The sequence below is a fragment of the Sardina pilchardus genome, chromosome 6, assembly GCF_963854185.1.
Source record: "Sardina pilchardus chromosome 6, fSarPil1.1, whole genome shotgun sequence".
In the NCBI taxonomy this organism is placed as follows: domain Eukaryota; kingdom Metazoa; phylum Chordata; class Actinopteri; order Clupeiformes; family Clupeidae; genus Sardina; species Sardina pilchardus.
In genome coordinates this window covers 29,903,795-29,925,256 of record NC_084999.1, presented here as the reverse complement: position 1 = coordinate 29,925,256, position 21,462 = coordinate 29,903,795, and the positions used below count along the sequence as shown (strand labels likewise).

Sequence of the window (21,462 nt, the reverse complement as noted above, 5' to 3'; positions counted from 1 at the left end):
GAAGTTAGGGGATTGGTTTCTTTTGAAAATCATATTTGCCAGTAACCTTTGCACCCACAGAATATTTGCATCCAAACTCTCACTACTGTCACATACACAAGAAAGTCTCATTGTGATCATTTGAGTTCAGGCATTTAAATGAAAGGCTATCAAGATGAAGGTTTCGGCCTATAAAATGTTCATAGGGTACAAAGTTTAAAATATTGCACTTGTTTTGCACCTGTTACTTTTCAGGTACAAAAGTCACAGGTGCATTCATAGGTCCATAGATTATTATGCCTGGCTTGGCTGAAATGAGGTGACATAATCTTTTGCTTATCAAAATGTCCTAGATCCTTATATGGATTGAGAGTACGCACCCACACACACACACACACACACACACACCTCCTGATAGGCTCCCAGGGTTGTTTCCCATAGGCTCAAGGGAACTATGTTTGGAAAATGGGTTGCAAGGACAGCTCCCTTCAGTCATGCACAAGCAAGGAGGCAATCCATATTTGACCTCCTTGCAGAGAGCGTTGAAGGATCAATACACAGACTAAATTAAATGGCCAAAATCCCAAGGACTTCAAAGAACATTTTTTAGGTATAGATCATACCTGAAGACGTGAACTATAAGTCACCACATTAAGTTGGTCTGATATTTAAAGACCCATGAGGTTTGTTTATGCACATTATAAAGACATAGTGTAAGCAAGTTTTTGTTTTCAGAAATGAATGACAATCTTAGGTCTATACAAAGGGTCTGTTTCTCAGCATTTTCAAGCAGACAATGCCTTATGTTTAATGTTTACCAAACATATAAAAGTATAGAACTTTATCCAGCCTAAACAGTTGTAAACAGAACATTTAGTCCCAACTGTTTGGGACTTAGGCTAGCATATTGTAGTATTGTGTCTAGAGGGTCTAGTAAACTTACTATACTGTACAAGTAAAACATACATTTTTTAGGCTTAATTGACACAGGCTTTGCGACAGGCAGCAACATTGATACATGGATCTGTATGTATGGCCCACAAACTCTTCGTAATTTCTTCGATCCTCTGGGTGTTCAGCAGCCAAGTGCTAAACCTCATTATATTCGCCTTATTGTAGACATTCTCTGGTTGAACCTTATTCACATGGTGGACATTGTAAGCCTACAGCAGGCCACACAAACCATGTGGAACTACAGGCCACACAAACCATGTGGAACCTACAGGCCACACAAACCTGTACTCGCAGAGGGCCGATTCTGAAAAGGGCGTCTGTTAAGAATTTTGTTGGGGGAACTTATTATGTTTGGGTACAAGCAGCTGACAACCTATTTTTTCAGTTAGTCAAAGTTCCAGGGTGGTTGTCAAGTTGAAAATTGTAGGTACGAAAAAACAAAAACAACAAAAACAATCGGTTTTACCAAGCTCGAGCTACTACAACCAGTAGTTAATGCAGCCAGGCAACTACAGCGCCACTCTCTGGGGGCATGTCTGTGAGCCCCGTAGCCTATGCCCACAGAGTGTATAGTGTGGTAGCTGTCTGGCTGCGTTAGCTGCTAGTTGTAGGCCTATAGCAACTAGGTCAAAACTATTGTTTTCAGTTTTCAGTGTTTTGTATCAACAGTACTCAGTGACTGAGAAATGGAGATCTACAGTATGTGAAAACTTGCCGGATTTCTCTTTTAAGTTCTAGTCAAAGTATGTAGGAGGAGAGGTGGTAGAAGAGGAGGTAGAGAGGGAGGAGGGAATTGGGGGAAGTGTGTGGTAAATGCATATTAGGTGTGTGAGTTTGTCATATGCGCTAGGAGATAAGGTATTCTTGAAAGAGTTGTCTTCAAGAGTTTATTGAAGATAGAGACGGATGTAATTTGGCAGAACATTCCACCACAGATGAAAAATCTTTGGATTGCCATGGCGACAGTGCCAGACAGCGTTCCAGGAGCACAGCGGCCGAGGGGTAACGTAAGCCTTTATGAGAGCTCTCAAGTAAGAGGGCGCAAACCCAGCAATCACTTTGCAAGTGGTGACTTAAATATGATGCGGGTGGCTAAGGGAAGACAGATACATTTGTGCATCATGAGAAGCCATATCAGTGGATGATTGGGCCCAATGGGGTCGTGAAAACAGCAAAAAGAACTGAGCTTTAAGGTACCCTGTGGCAAGTCAATTAGCTGCGGACATGTGTCCAAGCCATGATGACACACTGAACAAATGGCCAGGTAGGATTCAGACCAGAGGAGTGCCTTGCTTGAAAGTGTAGTGGGGATTAAAGTGGGGGGGGCACTATTTTAATTATGTCATTGCAAAAACCGTCACACTCGTACGTCAACATTCAATATGGTGTGGGTAGCTGTGGGACGTTTGCTTAGTGTGCAGGTTCACCATTGGCTCATTGCTTATGGTTAATAGCCTATCACTTATTAGGCCTAGATAGATAGATGGATAGATAGATAGACACGTTATTGATCCCCAAGGATCAATGCCTTATGGGTCATTCCACGCCAAATCAACCAGAGCCCACGCACTTGCGTCTCAAACAAATCTGAAAAAAATACCATGTGTGCCTATGTTACCCAGGAGACACTCTGTAAAATGTTTTTGTGCTAAGATCAACACTTTTCAAGTAACAGCCAGTTTTACAGGGGGAGGGGGGTGTCAAATTTGTTCTGCCTCTTTTTTTTGTCAAAGTTCACAAGCTCATTGCTCAAGAACTAGAATCTGTAGGAGGCTCACATTTTGCAGACTGGTGCATAAATAGGAATAGTATGCAGTAAAATCACCACGAGTAGTCTGGATGATCTTGCATGGTCATAGCAGTCCCTCAAAGTTGATCAAAATTTTATTGGAGTTTTTGGCTGGGTTCTGTTTAGGCCTTCAGAAGACACATTTTTACTCAACATAGACTCTTGGTTTTTTTTTCTTATTGAGATAAGTAGAAACACTCTCCGAAAAAGCAATGAAGAGAAAAGAAAATCCATCAGGGACTGAACAGCAGACCTCACAAGTTTGAAAAATAAATTTGGATCTCATATTCAGAGCACCCTAACACCTTGTGGGAATATACAAAGATTTTTTTAATATTTTTTTCTATAATCTGCATTACCTCTTCTTTTTAAAAACACCATTTTGACTTGTCTTATGCAAATCTTTCTTTTTCATTTCCCACCCTGAACAAGGGCAAAATGCACCATAGAGATCTATTGAGAGATTTGTTTTGTATAGAGTAACCACTAGGTGCCACTAAAATCACTGAATCACTGAAATTGCCGGGTGGGGACAAAACATATTGATCTCAATGGTGCATTTTGTCCATGTTTAGGGTGGAAAATGAAAAAGAAAGATTCGCATAAGACAAGTCAAATTGGTGTTTTTAAAAAGGTAATGCAGATTAGCAAAAAAAATATAAAAAAAATCTTTGTATATTCCCACAAGGTGTTAGGGTGCTCTGAATATGAGATCCAAAATTATTTTTCAAACTTGTGAGGTCTGCTGTTCAGTCCCTGATGGATTTTCTTTTCTCTTCATTGCTTTTTCGGAGAGTGTTTCTACTGATCTCAATAAGAGAAAAAAAATCAAGAGCCTATGTTGAGTGAAGATATGTCTTCTGTAAGCCTAAACAGAGCCCAGCCAAGAACTCCAATAACATTTTGATCAACTTTGAGGGACTGCTATGACCATGCAGGATCATCCAGACTACTCGTGGTGATTTCACTGCATACTATTCCTATTTATGCACCAGCCTGCAAAATTTGAGCCTCCTACAGATTCTAGTTCTTGAGCAATGAGCTTGTGAACTTTGACAAAAAAAAGAGGTAGAACAAATTTGACACCCCCCTCCCCCTGTAAAACTGGCTGTTACTTGAAAAGTATTGATCTTAGCACAAAAACATTTTACAGAGTGTCTCCTGGGTAACATAGGCACACATGGTATTTTTTTCAGACTTTTTTGAGACGCAAGTGCGTGGGCTCTGGTTGATTTGGCGTGGAATGACCCTTATACAATTTTTGATATTTAATCCCTAAACACATCACATGAGGCGGTGCTCCCGCGATAAAACACAATTGAAGGAATTGCAACAGTTGGCCATGAAGACGCTTGCTAGGCAGTTGTTTTATAGCCACTTGCAATTTGGAATCAAATGGGCTGCATAGTTTTATAATGCCTTTTCGCATGGTGGAGTGCTCATTTAACACAATTTATGACAAAGAGGCCTAATTGGAGACATTTGTGTGATGCACTTGTTGTTATCTCATGGTCCAAGAAGTGGGGGGACAGCGCCCCCCATGTCCAACGACCGCCTGCCCATGCTTGAGAGTACAAAGTAGAATGTGGTGGTTGACTGTCTGTCAAAATCAGCTAATCAAGCAAGATGAGAACTGAGGGCTGAGTTGCTGCTCTGGCAGATTTTAAGTCACAGACAGAACTGTTTCAGTTGATTGGTTAGGATCAAGAAATTCTGTGAATTGTTTGGAAGCTGCTCTTTCTAAAGCCAGAGAAAAGGCATGAGCTAGTTCTCCACCTGGGTGAGCAAAAGAAGGCTTTTCAAGCAGTAGAGTTACCTGTGCCAGTTGGAAAGCAGTTGGACATATACCAGAAGGCTCTGACTATATTCTGGACTGTGATGATGACCACCCCCTCCAGAGAGTGTGTGCCTCTATACCCAGGAAGAAAGTATAGAGTTCCCATCTAGGACTAAACTTCCAACTCTCCCTTTGTACCGCCATTAACATGCTGAATCAAATGATGTCACTATTGCACTTTCTGCTCCTCTTGCACACTGGACTTCTGGACTACTGCTTATCTTGGCCTCAAATCATATCAGCTCAGCAATCCCCTCTGCTGGAGGACCTATTGCTGTAATTAGGTTTCCTCCTCCCTCCTTTCCCTCCCCGCCACAAAGGAGTCATCAGCAGGATCACACTGAGGGGGAGGACGAGGAGACAGGGTCTGTATAAACAACAGGAGCCTAACTGTCAGACCAATGGCCCAACCAATGTCTGTCCATAAATGTCCAGCCAGGGTAATGGATGGCGAACAGCTGCTTTGCATGGTAATTGACATACTGTAGGATCATTGTGTTCAAAGACCAATTGTGCCAGCGGTACTTACTGTAACACTTAAACGTATTGTTGTACAATGAGCCCTGAGTATGAAACTCATTTCTCTGTCCATGTAGAAGTCAAATAGATCCTTTATACACTCTTTGTTCAAAATAATACCTGTCTTTATAGTAATGGTTTCTTGGACACTTTCAGATAAGTTCAGTAGTCAACATGCCTGTTATATTATTTGATTCATTCAGTTTTATGTCATGGCATTGAAAATAGGACTATGGGTTAGCAGGAACGCCGGTGTCCCCTGACACTTTTGCTATAATGCATGATATATTAATTCATTGATTGCACTAGTGATGATGGTAAAACAAATTTCGAGTGATCAAGCTGGGATGAAAAAGTCATGTGGTACCATGATATCCTATAACACATGCATGCGTAAAATTGTGTTATTATGGCCTTTTACGGCAGTGTATTTGTAGCGCCACTATGTGTCACTGCAGGACCATTTATTATTGAATTTTTCGTAAATGTAACTCTGATTGTTCTCTCTGGACACCGTAGGCCAGGGTCGAAGAACTACCGTTTGTTAAGAACCCTATTTCAAGCGTCTCTGGTTTAGCCTGGAAAAACGCTATATTTTCTTTAGTTTATGCATAGACTGTATATATAGAACTGGACAGTGTGGCTGCATTCAGCAGTGTTCTATGGAATTGAAGCAACCGCGGCGACGCCATCTTGCAGCCAGTTTGAAGTACGCTTGCGCAGTAGGATTGGACGCATGCGCAGTGATGAGGAGGTCGGAGCAGACACGCCCACACAACGAGTGAAACACGCCCCTCACCGCACCGCGTCGACGCGCTGGCTGAGAAGCTACGGTATCGTTGACAGTTCGTTCGTGTGTCTAGGTTTACGTTGGTGAACTTTCTCTGGTAAGTGTAACGTATGTAACACAAACCTCTTGTCTGTTAGTGAAATACACAGCTTATATTTTGTATTGTAGCCACCAGTTTACTAGCTAATAACTTCATTTAAATAACGTAGGCTATGTTAACGTGAGCTCAAAAGCCTTGCCAAGCACATCAGACATTAGCAGCTAGCTGCTACCGTTTACGTTAGCATAGAAGCTAACGTTAGTTGCGATAGCTAGTTGGTTAAGTTAAGACTAACGTTAGCACACAGACGCTGACAATGTTATGTTTGGCTCGGCCTATTTTGTTTTGCCGTTATCAAAAGGCTGTTTTAATATGCCACCTCAACATGGAGAGTGAATCTGTGTTTGGCGTAGCTGCTAGTTAATTTTAAACACAGCCTGCCTGTTGTAGTGCCCATTGGCAGAGTAATGAAATGTCCGCATTGAAAAACAAACTAATAACGTTACTGCTAGTTTTGCATGCTTAGTATGCTTACCAGTATGTGTTAACAGTAAAGGATCAGCTATAAAACTTTGCCTTTTCTTGTAGGTGGCATTTCCCATGTCCTTTCTCCAGTCCCCGGACGTCCATCTCATCCACTTTGACAGGAACAACCTCAGACATGTCGAGCGTGATATTGAAAGGTGTAGATTGCCTGAACAGTGTAGGACACTTGCTATGTTCATGATCATGAACATATTGTATCATATTTTAAACTTGCAGTATATCCCTGAACTCAAACTTAAACTATTCTCATTTGCCCTCATTGTAAAGATTGCTGGACTCTGTGTGCATTGGAAACTGACAATAAAAATGAAAAACTTAATGTTTACTTGCTATCAAAACCATTGTTATTCAAACGTTGACATGTTCACATTATATATGGGTCATGGTTATAGAATTTAACATGATATAACATGAACAAGTTCAAATTACCAGTAAACAGTTTTAAATGGTTGGTAAGCCTACATTAAGCAAAAATAATGATGATACAAAATATCCACAAATGACCATGTTTTATTGTGTTTGCCAAGGGGTGAGGGGGGGTTAGTCATTAACTTAGAGAGATTTCAGCTCTGGTGGCAGCAGCGTTGTAGACCTTCAGCTCTGGCGATGGTGGCGTAGACCTTCAGCTCTGGTGATGGTGGTGGTGTAGACCTTCAGCTCTGGCGATGGTGGCGTGGACCTTCAGCTCTGGTGATGATGGTGGTGGTGCAGGAGGGAGGCGGAAGACAAAATACCCCCTTCCTGCACCACCACCGCCATGTGAAAAAACATAAATAAAATCAAAACTTCCAGGAGGTATTACAGTTGTATAGTATTACAGACAACACATAAAAAAAGTTCTAAGTTTGTGTTATGCCATGAAACTTACTTTACACGTCTTACTTTCTCATCCTCTTTTAATATTTCTCCACAATCTCAACCATGACATCATTCTTTCGTTTTAATGTCTTGGGTGACACAAAAATGTAACTGCTCACTACTGACAAGCCACATTTTGATCTGATGTATTAGCAGCCACCATTTCACATTCCTTCTCATTTGCAGCACTTGACAAAGAAAGGATAAGAAAATAACCACTTGCCTTTCTACTAGCAGGTCTCTTCACCAGGTGGTCAGGAAGGGAGAACACAGTTGGTACTGCAGTGCAAGTCAGACGATTCCCCTTAACATAATGAATTGGGTATTCATGAAATGGGTTGAGTTGGAATTTACATCACCACACAGTGTTGGTCAGGAAAATGATTGGCTTACAGAGGTATCAATGGTGAATTCATGGTCTTCAAAATGAAGACTACAGAGATGAGATGACTTGCTGGGCTCCCAGTCTTGTCGTCTTATGTTCACCAGCCATCGTCTCAGTCTGTCTGCATGCTGCACACCTAAAGGAAAACTGTAAAAAAAAAAAAAAAGTTGTGAAGGGGCATAGTGGGGGTTGTGATTTATAGTGTATTTATTACAACCATACAACCATTCTGTATACAAAGGCCAAAAACATTTAACTCATAATGCCTCCGGGCTGCTGATGACTGGGGCTGTAATGCCATGCTTTGATGTCTGGCGAGGCTGCTGGTTAATCCGTTCACATTTATTAATTCAGTCAGTCGTTGTATGACATTCATTTGACTACTACTAGGCTATACGTTCAAGAAACGTAGCTACTTAATCGCTGAATGCCGAGGTAGCACAGCTACGTTAACTCGGTAGCATAAAGTTAGCTAAGTTAGACAGCCTTCGTCGGAAAAACGGCTGTCATAAGCATAGGGTCATTACATAGTGTTAACATATTTAATCTCATTAAATATAACCAAGAACTATTAATGTTAAAGTTTGCAATACACCATGTACACGGCTTCGTCTAAGAACTATCACAACATTGTTAAATAAACCAGCAGCTAAACTGACAACAAGGCTAAGATAAATACCTGGTAACGTAATGTAGCTACCCGGTAACCTAACGTCAGCTAACTGGACCGCTATTCCTGGCACAATCAGACACATTGATATACTAATAACTACAACCATTCTTGTACCTAATCCTTTTAAGGATGTCTGACACAGATGACTGTAAAATCAAATTACCTTGCAAAAGTAAACGGCTAAGCGATCCCTAGAAGCCTTCATAGCCTACATACTGTAAGTTAGCAAGCTAATATTAAGTTAATATTCACTTACCGAAAAAAAACTGCACAGAGCTTCTCTGGGATGGCCCGTTAGTACAACCAACAGCACAGCACGACATGACTGTCAATGTATAAAGTGTAATAACAGCAAATAAAACAAATATGATAAGTTGCCTGACGAACGAACACCACCACAGCCGAGCCTACAGCTACTCCACGGACTGAACGGCTGCAAGCGGCTGACGCTGCGGTCACGCACTGTCAATCAACGCCCTTTTTAGATTTGTTAAAATAACTTTAAAAAAAATAATTTCACAGAGAAAAGAAAAATGGTGTGTATTGAAGCACATTGAAAACTATTTTTTCGAATAACATGTTGTAAATATAAAATTAGTTTGAGGTGAGAAAAGTGACACGGAAAGTTGGCTACTTGGCCATTGAAATACATGGGGATGGGCGGAGCTACGAATTGTACTGCAGCCAGCCACCAGGGGGCTCTGGACTAGCGGTTGCTTCAATTCCAACGGACGACACACTGTCCAGGTCTATATATACAGTCTATGAGTTTATGCCATCAGAGTCGCACAGGTAGGTCACGTTATTTTCATGAGGTAGTGAAATACAAATGATCTTATATAGCCTAACTCAGAGTTGTTTTATTAAGCTATTTTGTATGCTTATTACCCAGGTAAAAAAGTAGTGTACTTAAGTGTATTAGTAATATGGTTAAAGTACATGAAGTATAAAGCAAGTATGCTTCTTCGTTTCTGTGCTTTATTTGAAGTGAGTTTAATGTATACTTTATAAAGTATACTTAAAAATATGTGTAATTAAGTTCAACTTCTGAGTCCAAAAAGAAAGTATACTAATTTCACAATAATCAAATTGTCTTTTGATTGCACTTTTTGAAAGTGTACTTTGTTGTTAGTGTATTTTAAATTTGATAGAAGTACCAATGTTTTAAGTGTATTAAATTTGACATAAATTTGAGTGGCAATTTAGTGTACTTATGGAAAGTGTCATTTCTGCAAATAAACTGTTAGCATACTTTTTTACAGTGTACTATCATCTCACTTTATTAGAAGTGTTACTTCTGTACACTTTGTACAGTACACTCTAAAATAAGTGCATTTTTAGTGGTATATCGGAATACTTTCACAAAATATGTTAAAATATAAAAAATATATAGTGATAATTTAATGCACTTTAAGTAAGTGCACTTATTTGTAATACAGAGTTAGTATACTTTTTGAAAGTGTACATTTGATTTCAACTAATTGGTGGTAATGTATCAATTTACTGTAGTCTACAAATGGAAAGTGTTTTTACATTGTTAGGCTGATTTCTGAAAGAGTAATGTGATTAAATGTTGCAGTGTGGACGAAGTAAGTTTATTTTGTACAAATTATATTTTTTTCATTTGGCTCCACATCTTGGTGATAGAATACATAAGTCTACACTATCACCACCATGTATTAATAATTACTTGATTGACAGAAAAGTCACTTTAAGAACAGTAGCCTAATTATTTTTACAGATATTGTATTTACATGTCAATTCAGTATCAGAATCTCAGTAGGCCTACTTGGCAGTACTCACTCTCAAAAAAATGAAATCTCACTATTGCTCATCTTAATGAATCCTTTTTCGTAGGATTTACACAATAAAATTAGGTTTCTAGGTGAAAAGGAGTCAGTTATACGAAATGCATTCGTGTTTGGAGGAAATATGTCACTCTATGGTCGCCGTAGAAGCATTATTTCAAAACGCACAAACGAGGGTCTCTGGCTGTGGCAGGTCTGCCTCTTCTCCCTCACTCGTGGATTGTAAGGTATGTATTTGCTAAACACACAGTGTTCTTATTTTGAGTTCGGTGTAATTTTAGGGAGTTTAGCATGACAACAAACCTGGGAAACATGATACAATTCTAACGTTAGCCTGAGATGATTAGCTGCTAGCTACTTAGCCGCCCACATGAGGTTCATCAGATCTCATGTGGGCGGCTAAGTAGCTAACAGCTAATCATCTCAGGCTAACGTTAGAATTGTATCATGTTTCCCAGGTCAGTTTTACTCCCTGCCGAAAATAGGGGTGGTTATGCCTTGATGGGTTTGTTTCATAAAACACAATTGAATGTTCATGGATGTGACCAGGTCAGGACGACTTCATGTGTTTGCTGTTTCATGCAGCTAGCAGTTAACGGCTAACATAAGATAGCCGCTAGCTAGCCCCGCACAAACCCAGCCTATGTTTATGTGTTAGGCTTAGAATACTAATAGTTAGATTATTATCTGAAAAGTTTAATGTTTAAACGTAGGTGCAGGCCAGTCTGTGTTACCAAATTGTCCTTATGTGTCATGAACAATTTGCGTTGTTACAGACACTAAAGTTCGTCCACAAACATTTGAATTATTTGAATGTCCGTGTAGCAAACCACACCATCTTGCCTAGTCTCTCTGTGACGTTTATCACGTGCAGACTATCTTTGAAGGACAAGTTACACAAACGTTAGACTTATCATTATTTTTGTATGATGTGATCAGCATTATTGTAGGCTACTTGCTCTCATTCGACTTCTATATTAAACGAGTAAAGCAAGTAAGTTTTTCATGATCATGGTAGAGGCTGCCTACTCTAAATGTTTGAGTGATTTGTTAATCACAAACAAGCCTCAATGTAATTAAATGTTTTCTTCCCAACTTTTAATTCAAATTCTAAAAGATTTCAGTAATCTGATATTATTATAGTTTTGCATGGTGTAAATTTGTTGAGTTTGATATACTTGCTCCACAGACGTGGGAGTGCAGAGTGCAAGACATCAGCGTCATTGAGGTCTCTCTTACAGAAGCATTACAGGTTAGCTCATGGTTACTTTTGCGGTAGACACCCATACCTATGTGCATAATTATTATCATTGTCCCTGTTTATTATAAGCATGGAATGCTCTTCATAGTCACTGAAGCAGATATCATACTTAGATCAATGTTTTCTGTATGCTAATTGTAATTCTTTCTACAAATGCTGGGTTGTTTGGTACATTCTTTCTGTCCCCTCTACCCTCGTATGGTTCAAGATGTGCAGAATTTCACACGTATTGTGCAACTGAAGTCCAAGTTTATGCCAGAACTTGACATCTGCTCCAGGCTGTCTGCTGAGTGCCATAGGAAGGGAGGAGAAACAAGACATAAGATTAAAGTGTAAGTTTGGCGGAAATTGAAAATAAAGCTATTTTCTGAATGAAAATACATCAACTAAGCCGTGGAGGAAGTAATTTTCGCTCATCACGCAGTACAGAGCTAGCACGGGCAGGACCGACAGCCCAAAATCGCAAACAGTGGGTGTGGATGGGGATTGGAGCCACACGCTTTCAAAATCGCATTTTTAAACCACTAACAGTGCTCAAAACAGCGCCAAACCTCATCAGTAGCTTGATCTAGGTGTCTACACATAAAACGAAGCACCAATCAGTCTGTAAACTTTGGAATAGTCAGTATACACGTAGAATCAATTTGAGACCGCAACACCCCATCTGAAGCACAGACATGTCTCGCGAGATCTCACACGAGAGGTCGTGGACTTTCCTTCGTGAGGAGCTGGAAGGGGTTATATTCATAACAGTCTTCTTTTATAAACGTCGGGTTCATGAGCCAAGTTGTTGGTGCTTCGTTTTATGTGTAGACACCTAGAGCAAGCTTCTGACGAGGTTTGGCGCTGTTTTGAGCAATGTTAGTGGTTTAAAAATGCGATTTTGACTACCTGTAGGAATAGGTCCCGTGCTTCCGTGTGACATCTCGCGAGACATTTCTGTGCTTCAGATGGAATTGCGGTCTCGAATTGGTTCTACGTGTATACTGACTATTCCAAAGTTTACAGACTGTTTGGTGCTTCGTTTTATGTGTAGACACCTAGAGCAAGCTACTGATGAGGTTTGGCGCTGTTTTGAGCAATGTTAGTGGTTTAAAAATGCGATTTTGAAAGCGTGTGGCTCCAATCCCCATCCACACCCACTGTTTGCGATTTTGGGCTGTCGTTCCTGCCCGTGCTAGCTCTGTACTGCGTGATGAGCGAAAATTACTTCCTCCACGGCTTAGTTGATGTATTTTCATTCAGAAAATAGCTTTATTTTCAATTTCCGCCAAACTTACACTTTAAGGAGATCATGGCTGCCATTGATCGGGTTAGTGAGAAGTTGTTTTGTGCCTCCCACTTTGAAAACCAATATTAGGCCATGAGCTACAGGGCCGTAACATGCACCTGTCAACGAAACATTTTTGACCATGCTGACATGACGAATTTGAATGTTAACATTTACATTTTTGGGTTGCACTACCTGTTTCTACCCCATGAATAGATTTGCATTGAAGATCAATGTGTTCCAAAAAATCTCTCAATACATTGGAAATGCATTATATGAACCTCTACATGTGATTACGTAAACACACCTTGTCACATGCCCCACCTCTCTCTAAGTCATGAGCATTACATACATCTTATAATGCATTTCCAATGTATTGAGAGTCTTTTGAAACTCCTCTATCCATGGAGCAGTAAACAGGCATTGCATCCCAATACCCAAATCTCCAAGTTAACATTGGGGGATTGCACGGTAAAGGCGTAGTAAACATTAAGATGCTTAATTTGTAAGTGTAAGTAAAGTAGTGTTATTATTATATTTCCCTGTTTTGCAGAATCCCATCATTGGCTCGTTGAGAGTTTGCCACCTGCAAGCACTTGTTGTGTACTTGAAGGCCCTGAGAAACTCAAAGGAATACCTGGTAAGTGTAAATGAATATCCCAAAAAACAGTGTAAATTCGGTGAAAATGGACCTCAGACTCTCTTACTGCATGAAAATGCATCAAAGAAGTCGTGGAGACGGACAGTATTTTTCATTGATGAAGCACTATAGAGCTTGCATCGGCGTACACTATATTGCCAAAAGTATAGTGATGTCAATAGACATCCCATTCTTAATTCATAGAGTTTAATATGATGTTGGTCCACCCTTTGCAGCTATAGCTTTTTTGACCATTCATCCAGAAGCGCATTTGTGAGGTTGTACATTGATGTTGGACGAGGTGGCTCTCAGTCTCTGCTCTAATTCATCCCAAAGGTGTTCTATTGGGTTGAGGTCAGGACTGTGCAGGCCAGTCAACACTAAACTCTGTCATCCATGTCTTTGCGGACCTAGCGTTGTGCACTGGTGCACAGTCATGTTGGAACAGAAAGGGGCAATTCCCAAAACTGTTCCCACAAAGTTGGGAGCATGGAATTGTCCAAAATGTCTTACTGTTCCAACATGACTGTGCATCAGTGTGCAAAGCAAGGTCCATAAAGACGTGAATTATATAGTTTGGTGTGTATGAACTTGACTGGCCTGCACACAGTCCTGACCTCACCTGACCTTTTTTTTTCAGTTATTAGCTGGTTTGATGCTCATTGGGCTCAATGCCAACCCGGCTAATAGGCTAACTGAAAAAAAAAACATCATACCAGTCTCTAGGTATGGTGAAGGGTATGTGATGTGGGGCTATTTTAATTCCAAAGGCCGAGGATACTTTTATCAGGATGCCTAGTATACTGGATCCATGAAATAAGTGGCTTTTAAAGATAGAAATCTTCCTGCCTCTATGGGAATTTAACATATGGGAGCAAATACTTATGACCCCTGTATTTTAAGGAAGAACATTTATTTATTTGCTATACATTTCACTCACAAAGACAATTGGTGTCCTTAAAGGTTGGATATTTCCTAATTTTTTAGCATGGGTTCCAATACTTATCCTCGCTGTATATGCTCTATTTTCTGACACAATGTGATACTTATTCTTTGTATCATAATGTGATACTGACCCTTTTTATATTGCATCCTTGTTTTAGAGCTGCCAGGACTGGTGTCATCACTGAAAGCAGTCATAAACATGGCAGATTCATCTATTTACTCCAGCCAAAGCGACTCACCACGCACTAGCAGTGAGACTTGCAGTGAGGACATGGTACTATGACTGAAGTACCTTGAACCGATCCCTCATTAGCATTGTGCAGGCCCTCCATGATTTTGTGATCTTGCACGTTCACCAATTCATGCAAATTCAGGGACTTTGCTGCATTTGCGTGTTGTAATATTCAATAAATGTGAATGGTGATGTGTAGTTATGTTCCTGTTATTGTGTTATTAGCATTATATATCCTTTGCTTGAATTATGTATTTTTGTAATTTTATTGTAATAAAGTTCCCTTTCTGAAATGAGATTTGTAATCTGTTGTAATGCACTTGAAATTAATTGTAATGTAATACACTTAAAGTGTAATATCGACATGTATGCCAAAGTATAACAATATGGGAATTAAAGTACAGATAAAATATACTTCAAAGACAGTTCTTTTCTACAATAAAATATAATAATATTGCACTGAAAGTATGTGTCTATGATGTTTAGCTTGTAATTGAACTTCACTTGAAATATGTTATCATTGTCATAGTGGGACACTTTAAATGCACTAAATATAGTACGGAAGTGCATTTGTAGATCACTTGAAATATTAAAGAGGCATACTAAATTAACATACTTTATAGTAATACTTAGTATGATAACAGTATGTACAAAATGTACTTAAACTCAACTGTAAGTTGAGCTCCAATTATTTTTTAAGTGTACTTCTATTAGAATGGTCATACAATGTAATTGTACTGTCAGTATGCTTAATTGCTCATTTTAATTAGTGTACTTCAGTGCACTTGAAGTTTGTAAATAGTTGTTCCAATTTAGCATACCCTACACACTTGAAGTATAGTGAAGTTTGTATTACGATGAACTTAATACATACTTTAATATACTTAAATATACTTGGATTTGACGAAAAAAGTACACACTGTACTTATTACACTCTGAAAAAGTATATTTTCAATAGTTTTTTTTTTTACCTGGGTATTGAAGACCTAAATTCTGAGTTTGAGAATAAGCACTCTTAATTTTATTTTTCGATATAAAAACGAGTGTAATTTGTCTATTAATATTAAGGCTAAGCTATGTGTTCATGTGCTAGTTAGCCTACTGCGTTTTGGTACGCATAGCATTTGAATGTAGGCCTACGACTGGAGGGCATTCACATTTTTACACACTGGTTATAAACTCTGAGAGCATGCCATGTTTATCGAAGCAAAATAAGCTTTAGTCTCTCCACTATCCCAAAACCCCAGCTGTGTCTGGATGCACCCTCACTCACCACACACAGTGTAGAATAGATGACTAACTCTTAGCCATGAGCTGTAGGCCATCGTCTGGTTTTTATGAAGGTAGATTTGTGTCTCTAGCCTATTATTCAATCATAAAAAGTGTGCTTCAATCAAAAAAAATATCTTCAATCAAAAAAGCATTTCCTTTGACCAAAGCAATCTTTTTTGTCTTTGGGCCATATTATGGGTAGGGCATGTGTGTCTTTACTATTCAAAGTCAAAAAAGGTTGTTTCCAATGACTGAAATATTTTTATTATTATTATTATTATTTTTAGTTCTATTGAAGTTGGGGTTTTGGTTGATTTTTTTCTTTTTTTTCTTTGAAGCAACATCTTTTTTATTGAATTTTTTCCTTTGAAGCAACATCTTTTTCTATTGAATAATAAAGACACAAATGTCCTACCCATAGTATGGCCCAAACACAAAAAAACATTAGAACAAGTTTGGAGGGCTGCGGCGTTGTTCCTTCTTTGGTAGAAAACATACTGATAATAGGTGAATTGACCAAGGCACTCTTCCAAAAAAGTTTAAAAAGCTTTAATTCATGGGCTTAATCTTGAATGATCATTAAAAATTCCAACATGTTTCGACCTTAGCTAGGTCTTCATCAGGGCAAAGTGTGCAGACAGGTGTTCCATTCCAATCACCTGAAATGGGCGGAGTTAGCTAATTACAATCAAAATCTTGACATACTGTATATACACAAACAAACACTAAATGGGACATGTACTGTATATCAATTCATCAACACATAAACCAGCGGGACATATCAATTCATCAACAAAGTCCAGTGTACAGATAAACAGTCACATACAGTAATTTCCCGCATATAAGCCGCATGGTGTATAAGCCGCAGGACAGTGTTTTATGCAAGGTAAAAGAAACAAAACCGTACTGACACCATGTTAACTGCCCCCCTGTATTAACCTCATAGCGGAAGAAATTTAGCAAATTCAATGTAAAAGCCACGGCTAATAGTCGGGAAATTACGGTAACATACTATAGCTCATATCTATAGGAAGGCCACCATTTCAATAGAGTCATTCAATCCAGGAGCTGTCATAGCATTCAATATATATATCCACCGACTTTCTTTTTGGTTTAATATTTTTTGTCTATCCCCCCTCCTAGAAGTAAAGGGAACATGATCAATTCCTATGGCAGTAAATACAATAGTTTCCCCTGTATGCGTCTCTTTGAAATGTTTAGTCATTGCATAATCACAGTTTCCTGTTTTAGCGGCATTACTTCAATCAAAAAAAGCTGCTTTAAAAAAAAAAACGTTCACTTCTATCACAAAAACATTTTCAATCAAAGAAAAAAGGTGTTCAAAGGCATTTTTTTTAGTCTCATCTTTTTTGCATTCAAACACTTTTTTTCTTTGATTGAATGTGTTTTCTTTGACAGAAGTGAATGTTTTTTTGATTGAAGATATATTTTTTGATTGAAGCACACTTTTTTATGATTGAATAATAAAGACACCTACCTTCATAGATTTTAATGTATGGATGTAAAAGGGATAACTATATTGTGTGGCGGAATAACATTGGGAGCACTTAGACTCTGCACAGTAATATCCTCAATACAAAGTGAAACTGAAAGTGCAAGAGTGAGGATATTACTGCGCCACAAAATATAGTTATCCCTCTTACCTGCTCAGAAATGCACCACATTTTATTTTGTCTCACCATACTTGGTCGTGTGACTACTCGTGTAACTCTATTTTAATAGGGAAAACATGGAGGTGTTTGGTCGCTTCTAACTTCATCTCTGTTTGGATCCTAATGAATGCATTGGGCTAGCTAAGTGCTATCAAAGTTGCGCCGCACGCCAGAGCCAGTGAGTGCACGCATTGAAACGTGAGAGGTACTGTATGTATCAACTCGTGTTAATTCAGGGAATAACATAGTTTAATATTAAAAAAACGGTGAAGTGTTCCTTTAAGCACAGCTCTGCTTTAAGACATGTAAAGCCCAAAGTTGGAGACCATATAGAAATATGCTACAAATTCACATTCTGATTACTCTGGAACAGGCTATTGCATGGGAATGCATGAAGGCCCAGTGGTGATTCTTTTTTTTTTTAAACAAGGGTGGCCCTATGGGGCACTGAATAATTAAAGGGTGGTATCTAAACAAACAAAAAAACCAGCCTCCCCCCCAAGACATTTTTCGTAGCTGTCAAAAATAATTTGACATATTTTAAGAGCTTAACCAAATCAAAATCTAGTCTAATAAAAACCAGCAAACACTTCTCAATAAATACTTTAAATATGTTTTTACACAACAGGGCAGAAATAAACACCAATTAAAGACTAACCTTAATCTAAACTATTGCCTAATGTCCTAATGTCTGCCATCTATCTACCAGTGAGGTAGTCTATAGAAGCATAACATCACATTCATAATGCTACAAACCCTAAGTAAAGACCCAATCTCATTTCTCATTCTTCCCCTTCCCCTAGCAGAAACACTTTCCCTTGAAACAGAGTGGCAAGACTGAAAACATTCCCCTTGGTTATAACACACCAGCACATAGGTGACAGCCAGGATGATTGAAACACTTTTTAATTACACGCAATTTAAAAACAGATCATACCACACTGAAAGCTAATATTTTGTCACTAGCAATAACCTACATCTGTCCTTTGTCAAAAACAGCTGCATTTTCAGCTCTGAACAAAAAAAACAATTCAGGAATTAGGCTAATTAACCAAAAGTGGAACGTTTAAAACTGTGTTTAATTTGCCAGAGGTTCTCATCTGGCTTTGGAACCCACAATTTCCCATGTTCATAAAGTTGCGACCCATATAGGCAACTCTTTTGTAGCGTTCAAGTCAACGGATATGGTGAGCTAGCCTACATAAGTCCCTGGCCTACTTGTTTGGAACATGCAGATGTTTGCCATTAGATTTGTGATGCCTTCAACTGTTGATGTTACCAAAGATCCTTAAATACCTTATTTATATTTTTCAACCGTCTCTGATGTTACCTTTCATACCTCTGATGTTACCTTTCTTTAATATCTATCAAATTGCAGTTGTGTTTTGATTTGATTTGATGATTGAATCAAATAACGATATCCAAAAACGTTTCTGCTGAAATGACTATGAATAAAGTTTCTCAAAATAAAGGTCCAGTATTATATCTGATAAGGTAGTATTTTATATTGGCGATTCAATATTTATTTTTAACCACAAGGTCGACCCACTCAGATTGGTTCCGCGACCCACTTTTGGGTCCCGAGGTCCAACTTCCCACAATGTCAATATTACATTAGGGCCGTATTTACAGAAGTATAGTTAACACTTACTGACCTAGCAAATGTCGACTGAGTAGGTAGAAATAGGCAGGTAGAAAAATTTGCCTACATGATGTGAACTTCCACAGACTCAATACTGGGTGTGTGAGAGATAAGGCCGTGGCAAATGCGATAGGTGAATAGATATATGTACATGTTAGCACATGCAGTAGCCTGTGGGACTACAGCAAACTGACATGCTAAAAACAATAAACATATATAGCCATAACTGTAAGCGTATTTACTACTTACATTTCTGAAGTCTGACATTTCAAACACGCTACAAGTGCATGAAGAAAGGTTGGCTGTCAACTGTCAATGGCGAATCGTAGATTATGGGGTGGCACCTGGGGTGGCCAATTGAATCTCAAGGGTGGCCTGTGCCACCCGGAGCCACCCCTCTGGCTACGCCCCTGTGAAGGCCCCATCACATTACAGTACACGCGGCACGCGCTATGAAACCCATTACTTTCAGTGGTTTGTGCGCGCAATAACTGGTCTGCCGCTGCACTCAGCAAAGCGCAGCGCAAGCGGCATTTTGACAGCGCAATAACTTTCAAAAAAGACCAGAAGCAATAAGCTATTATAAGCAATTGAGTTGCTCTGATTGGTTAGGTCGTCTATCTAATGATTGCTGAGGCATGTCTTTTGAGTAGCCTACATATTTGGATGACCATGAGCGTATTTTGATCAATGTACATCAGAGATTTGCTGTGTAGATTTGTGTTTAATGCATTTTTCTTTTTCCATTTTCATTTTCAAAATATGGGGCGTGCCCTTTTTCCACTTAAGCCCTGCTCCAAAGATCCTTCATCAACCCTCTCTGCCTGCTCCTCAAAATATCTGCATTGTTTTCACCTATCTCAGGCCACTCGTAATGCAGCACACAAAATCAGAACTCCTGGCAATAAAAGTAAAGTCACCTGCAAATAAGACAGTATGACAGTATAAACAGTTTTTATTAAAATATTTTGATGAGCATGTTATTGATCTCCCACAATCCTTAAAAGCATACTTTCGACATTTTCACTGTTCATAAACGTGGATTACAGAGAGTTTCAATTATTTATTTATTTATTTTGTTCACTTTTTTGCTTTGAGAAATGCTGTTAGGGTTCTCTAGCGGATAGCTTGCGAGACACATATGAGGGGCCCACAGTGCGGTTATTCTTAAAATAACCAACAAGTAGATCACACGCACACGCACAGTAAGAAAAAATCTTCCATGTGTGGTTTAGCTTTGCGAAAGTTCTGTGGCCATTCTGTGTTCTATGCCATGTCATGCATGATTGTTCAAGGACTGAAAAACGATTGCTTCAGCTCAGGGGCCCTCTTTACTACGTGGGCTGTAGTGCTGAAAGTTTTGTGGCATGCATGCTGTAAAATAGGGCTCCACATTATACCTGGTAAGAAACAAAACCTTTTTTTGTCAGATCATGGAGACATTTCAGATGCGCACTAACTGTAAAATACTTCTCCGTAAGCTAGGGTTGTGTTGATTAGCTCCGCCAAGGAGGTTATGTTTTCATCGGGGTTTGTTTGTTTGTTGGATTTCAATGACATTTTCAGGGAAGTTCTGAAATGACCCAAGGACGAAACGATTACATTTTGGGAGTGATCTGTATCACCGTCTGGATCCAGGAGGCGGTTATGTTTTCGCCTGGCGGAGGTTTGCGCTCTCTGAGTGCTTCTCTAGTTGCTATTGAAATGTTAAAGCCAATTGCCAACAGCCTCTTCTCTATGCATTGCAAAAACTTTGAAATTACCAATCTGAACAACAATGTTATGTTGTATAGGCTATTGATGTTGAAATATTGAAGAATAAGATGTCTAAGCATTATATCTTATGCGTCTGTCTATGAAGGCCAAATATTGGGCATTATACATAGGCCTGATCATTTGAATGTAAAAAAAAACACATTTTAGAGGTGACTTGAGGGTCTGAATGAGCCCTCTTTCCCAAAAAGGTTGGAGACCTCTGCTCTGTACGTTTAGAATTGGTAACATTGAGTGACCACATGACACGCCTACTTTTCACACCAGTTGCTGAGCAGATGAATAAATGGACCTGAAAATCAGGCCATGGGGCAAGGGAGTATAGCACTCACTCTTTGGCCACATCCATTCTCATGGGGCAGACCCTTGGAAGAGTGATATGTGTGTTAGATGAATTAGGCCACTGCTCTCTCTGTGTAGGCAGCAAAAAGAGAAAAGTATTTATCTGTGGTTTTCATCAGAAGACGTTGACTGGGTTTCATCAGGGGAACTGAAAGAAAATCTAGACCAGAAGGGAAAAAAAGGTCTTCTTTGGCCACTTTCATTTTTAGCCATTTTGTTCGGAGAATACAAGGA

At 39.2% G+C, this 21,462-nt stretch overlaps 1 long non-coding RNA gene across 1 annotated transcript; it reads right to left on the bottom strand.

Annotated features, from left to right (window-relative positions):
* Nucleotides 1-6,944: 6,944 nt before the first annotated feature.
* LOC134082163 (uncharacterized) lies at nucleotides 6,945-8,948 on the bottom strand. The gene is made up of 3 exons (XR_009939586.1): nucleotides 8,627-8,948; nucleotides 7,706-7,844; nucleotides 6,945-7,616 (listed from the first exon to the last, which is right to left on the bottom strand). It is a non-coding gene; the product is annotated as an uncharacterized LOC134082163 (long non-coding RNA).
* Nucleotides 8,949-21,462: the final 12,514 nt, after the last annotated feature.